This window comes from Microtus oregoni, unplaced genomic scaffold, assembly GCF_018167655.1.
Source record: "Microtus oregoni isolate MIOR12 unplaced genomic scaffold, Mior012 000043F_ref0000047, whole genome shotgun sequence".
Taxonomy (NCBI): Eukaryota; Metazoa; Chordata; class Mammalia; order Rodentia; family Cricetidae; genus Microtus; species Microtus oregoni.
Window position 1 is genome coordinate 6,516,739 of NW_024543210.1, and position 5,541 is coordinate 6,522,279.

The 5,541-nt window shown below is 44.5% G+C and overlaps 1 pseudogene; it reads left to right on the forward strand.

The window, feature by feature from the left end:
- The first annotated feature begins 307 nt into the window (after positions 1–307).
- LOC121434265 lies at positions 308–760 on the forward strand (annotated as a pseudogene).
- Positions 761–5,541: the final 4,781 nt, after the last annotated feature.

Here is a 5,541-nt window from a genome sequence, read left to right on the forward strand (position 1 = left end):
CACTGGCCTCTTGAAGGTGTCTTAGTCGACACGTATGTCCATGTCCTTTCCTAGGAATAGCAGGAGAGGGGGGCCCAACCAATTCCTTAGCTAGGAACCAATGCGAGGCATCTACATTGATAAAACCTGCAGTGGAAACGAACTATCTTTGCCTTTCAAAGTTTTTGTGTTACTCCTGACTTCAAAATATGGTTCTGCTGAATTCTCTTTTAAATAATAGGATGACAAGCAGGAAAACAGTGGACACAGACACACTAGGAAAGCCCAGCAGCTACGGGGAAAATGGAGCTGCAACTCAGTGCAGAATATGAAGAATGTGACCAATCTTCAGGCAGTGGGTGAGGACTTCCCGTGGGACTTGAAGATGGAAACTGGCAACTGTAGTGAGATGTCAGAGAACGGGCCGTGTATCCAACCAATGGATAGTGTGGTTCTGAATGAAGGAGGCTGGGGCACTGTCTCCATGATCCAGAACTGCAAGCTCTGTGCGTGGGGAAATGCCATTGAAATTTTGAGTAGGACCATCAAGTCTTAGAATACTAAAGACAATGAGAAGCTCAATACTGCAGTAGAGTTTGAATTTTGGGACCTTGAACCAATTGACTTCCAGCCCCAGGTTGGATTTTTTTGCTGAAGGCATGGAATCAGGGGCAGTCTTCAGTGATAGGAATCTGAAGGAAAAGGACTGGACAGACAATGAGGAAAGGGCGCAGGAGTCTGTGGGATCTTCCAGGTCACCCACCAGGCTGTGAAGTGCTGAAATGCCTTCCTACAAACTTGCTTGTAGGAACTGGGAAGAGACTAAGTGCCCCATGGCAGCAGCCCCCGTGGCAGCTTCTCGTCTCTGATATCACAGTGCCCTCACAGTTTGCATGCTGAAGTTTGTCACAGCTCGAAGACCCATCAATAAAGTCCCCGTTAGTGCCACAAAAATAAAATAATCAATTAAAATAACAATAGGGCTCCATGATCACTCAGAGATAAAGGGCTTACATTGCAAGCATGAATACAGGGTTTGATCATCCAGAGTCCATATTTTACATATTCCAGGTATGTTGATGTGTGTGTTTGTAATTCTAGCACTGGGAAAGTAAATAGAGGAGAACCCCCATAACTTTCTGGCCAGCATAGATTACTTAGTAAGTTCCAGATCCATGAGAAAATCTGCCATACATCATGCATGCGCACATAAGCACACACACACACACACACACACACACACACACACACACACCAGTAATGAATTACTACTTCTCTTCGTGTCCATGGGTCAGAAGCCTGTGGGATGGGATGCTCACTTCTGGGTTAGTGCCATCTCCCAGGTCTGCAGGGACTCACTGGACGACCGTGGCTCCTTTCAGGGACTCACTCATGTGGCTAGCAGGTGGGTTTAAGCTTTTAGCTTAGGGCTTCAGCTTTCATCCATGTACCTACAACATGGGAGAAACTGAAGCTTGAAAAAAAAAACTTTATTTAACTAAATCACAGTTAAATTACCTAGTCATATTTTTATTTATATATCTGTCTGTTATGACATGGCAGAGAGCATGCCCCAGAACGAGCTTCCCCAGAGACTATGAAGGAATGCTAAGACTTTCATAACTGAGTCTTGAAGGCACCAGCCCTGCATTCTCCTCACTGAGCATTGTCTGGAGTCAATAGAGAAATAAATGTATGCGGGCTGCAAGTATCATAAGGAGAAATTCATGGGGCAATTTTGGGATTTGTCCACTAAACTCTCTGGTTGACGTTTGGACAGTAAATTTCAATGCCAGATATTGAAATAAGGTGCTGGGGGCATGGGCATGGAAATGTGCTTATTTAAATGGTAATTCTTAATTAAACAGGTATTGAAGTACTGTGGGTCTTAAGTCATTGGGTATATCTATTGTAATATATGATCTTTATAAGATTAGTTTAATTCTTGAACAGTGGCTCGGAGTTAAGAGCAACTAATGCTCTTGCAGTTCTGAGTTCAGCTCCCAGCACATACGTGAAGCTTCACAATCCACCAATTACTCGAGTTCTAGCGACTCCAGCACTCTCTTCTCACCTTCAGGGACACCAGGCATGCATACAAGCAAAACACTCATGCACAGAAAATGAAGCAAATAAATCCAAAAAAATAGTTTATCCAAAACTTTACTTTTATGTTTATAAAGGTTTCAATTCAAGCCTTAATCTGTTAATTCAATAAACCATGATTCAATTCTACCAGAAGTTCATTTTAAAAGAATTTCCACATATAAAAAAATTAAAGACCTCAGAGTAAGGTTGCATAAAGAAGGTTTATAGGAAATCCACTAGTTTGTAACTTAATTTTTTAAATATAAAACAAAATTAAGTGATTTGCTCAGACATACATTTAATGGATGAACAATTCTTCTTCTAGAAGACCTGAGTTTTTAAGTGAAAATCTCAGTGCTGGCCCAACCTATGAGTTGGAGGCTTCGGCGACACTCAAGACAACAGAGGCTATCGCTCGTTGTTGCCTTCGGGGGCTGGGTGATAAGACCTTATTGCTGAAGATATTTTGCAGTTTGGCTAAGGGATACAGAGAAAGCAATCTCAGTCTCCAACTGCCCTGAACTCTCACCTGTCAGTTAGCCTTCACAGTGCTAGAAGGTGCTGTGGGTGCTGCTGGGAGAGAAAATGCTTCAATGTTTGCACCCAGCACCGTGATGCAGCACAGACTGCCCAGGCAAGTTGTGTCCACTGGTGGCAGGATGACTTTGGAGGAAGCAGCTGACTGCTGATTTGATCTGAGGCTCATCTACAAGAGCTCTCATGCTCACACTGCAAATCTGGTCAAAGGCCATGAGCGGAGAGATCATAGACCCTATGATTGTGTTGTTTTACTGGATGGTCTTGTGGTCGAAATGCATGCTAAGTATTTGTAATACTCTCAAGCCTTGGTCAGAGAAGTATTGTTTTGCAGTGGGTGGCAGTTAATGCAGAAATTTACAGTGGGTCAAAGTGCTGAGAATAAATAGCCATGGGAGCTCACTGATGTGGGTCATCTACAGCAATCTTCCCCCATACAGTATAGGAGACATCTTGGGAAAGGGAGTAGCGAGAATGTGAAATTGGTAGGAAGGTAAAGAGAGCTGTGAAGTCCTGCCCTCCCCATATGACATGGTTGATGCCCATATCAACTCACAGCAGTTGAGGTTACCCACATAAAAACCAGCACAAGATCAGCCAGTAAAACCCCAGCACGGAGGACAGGGGACTCTGAGGACTTGAACACCCAGCCCTAGCTAAGGATCTGTTGGAAGCTGACAGCTGCTGAAAGAAGGAAAATAACTTTTTCTTTGTGAATGTAGCATTAGTAGGTTGCCCAGGCCCCAGAGGATGAGTTCATACTCACACCCATGCCCCAGCGAATGAGTCCATACCTATGCCCATATGCCCAACACTCTTTAGACTTGGAAACTATTCATGATAATCCCAAAAGGAGACTATGAAGTTGGAAGGGACATCGGAGTACAGAGGAAATGGAGAGAAGTAGCAGGGGCAGATATGATCAAAATACTTGTGATATAGGTATAGAAATTTCAAAGAATAAATAAAAGGATTACTTTCAATACCAGAGAACTCAGGTTATTAGGCAAAATAGCAGAGTATACCCAGACAGAGGGGGATATTATAAAAGTTAAAGATCATCTGGGTGCCTTCAATATCTTGTGAGGCCAGCACTTGGGAGGTAGGGGCAGGGATAAGAGTTCAAGGTCATGTGTAACTACACACATGCATGCATACATACCTAAGTCACTTACAGGCAAACTTCACCTTGACCTGCCAGCCTTAGGCATGTCTGTCAAAGAAGAGGACAGCGAGGAGAGGTGGCATTCACCTGTGGCCACGGACTGGTCCATCTCAGGGGTTCTAACAGCTCATTCTATTTTGGGTTATAACTTGAGCTTAATGTGTTTTACAATGTTATCTTGGGCTAGGACTGGTGCTGTGACCTTCATCACAAAAGACACTATTACAAAGTCATCTTCACTCATCCAGAAAGTGGGGGAAAGAGGCACAGAAGAGACCAGGGTTCTGATTTAGTAATAATTTTCCGTCTGTATGTAGGTTCCTGGCAATATGGCCCAGGACACTTGTACCCACCACGCAAATAGGGTGAGCAGGAGCATGTTCCAATGAAAGTATCACAGAAGGCAGGAGGAAGGATGTCTTGTGCTCCAAGAAGTGATCAATGGCCTGGAATCCTAGCTTGGGTCTGGCTATCAGGCAGCCCTACCCCTTGTTGCTCTTCTCAGCGTGTGCCCTCCACTCGGCCTTCGTCACCACAGACTCATTTCCTAGTCCCAAAGGAAACTCCAGCGTCTAACTTTTTACCTGAAAATAAATTAGACTGTCAACGGGGAAGATATTCACTAAGAAAGAAAAAAAAAAGGAGAAAACGCTGCATCTCGTTTCTTCCACATAGACAGGAAGTAACTCTGGAAAGACGCAGACCCTCTCCACTCCAGGGTCCAGCCTGCTTTGCTCCCATGAAACTACTGAGTGGAATAAGTCATTCAAGATGATAATCATATAAATAACTGTTGGGATATGGGTTGGGGAATATGGGTAGTGTCAGTATGAGAGGCCAGGAGGTGGGTGAGGCATGAGCTAGGCGGGCTGTGTGCATCGGCAGATTTGCTCTGCATCCAGACTTGAACGTCAGTATTTTTGCTAATGAGTCAAGGTCGAAGCAAAGTGAATAAACTGGATTTTTAAAAAAAAAGCCTTCTGACTGCTTCATTATATGAGTTTTCAACTTCAAGGTTTGCAGCTTGGGGTGTGACTGGCACTCGAGATTGTGCCTGGGGCCATCCGTTGAGGAGAGCAGAGATGTGGCAAAGTTTGGACAGCTCTGTGTGTGCGTGTGTGTGTGTGTGTGTGTGTGTGTGTGTGTGTGTGTGTGAGAGAGAGAGAGAGAGAGAGAGAGAGAGAGAGAGAGAGAGAGGAGAGAGAGACTGTTGAGTATTTAGTACCCTTAAAAAGACTGGCAGTAAGATTCAGCTTCAATGTGCACAGTGAGTCTTCTGGGGACTTTAACATTGCCATGCCAGGGCCATACCCAATGCCAAAAAACATCTGTGCCATAAAAACAAACCAATCCACAAACAAAAACAAAGCCCTTCTAGAACATTCCCAATCTGTCAACACAGTCTTAGAATGACTTAGTGAGTTGCTGCTCAGCAGCCGGGATAAAGACGAAGCCTACTCTCCATGAATGGCGTTCAGGTGTTAGTTGTTTTTCTCTTTTCTGTGACCAAGTACCTAATAAGAAAAGGCTTTGGAGGGGTTTATTTTTGTAAGCCTCTGAGGCCCACGAGTAACCAGGACCCTTCCCCTGAGGACCTCCAACTGCCAGGTTCCACCTACACACTCTACCTGCCCTAACAGCTGGGACCCAGTGCCCCTCCCCTGCAGAGTTAAAAGCCCAAGCTCCCGATTTGAAATCCCACCAGTCTCCACCCTGAAGAGCTCTGCCCCATTCCACGCCTCAAGAAAAGCTAGATAAACCTTGCCAGCTTT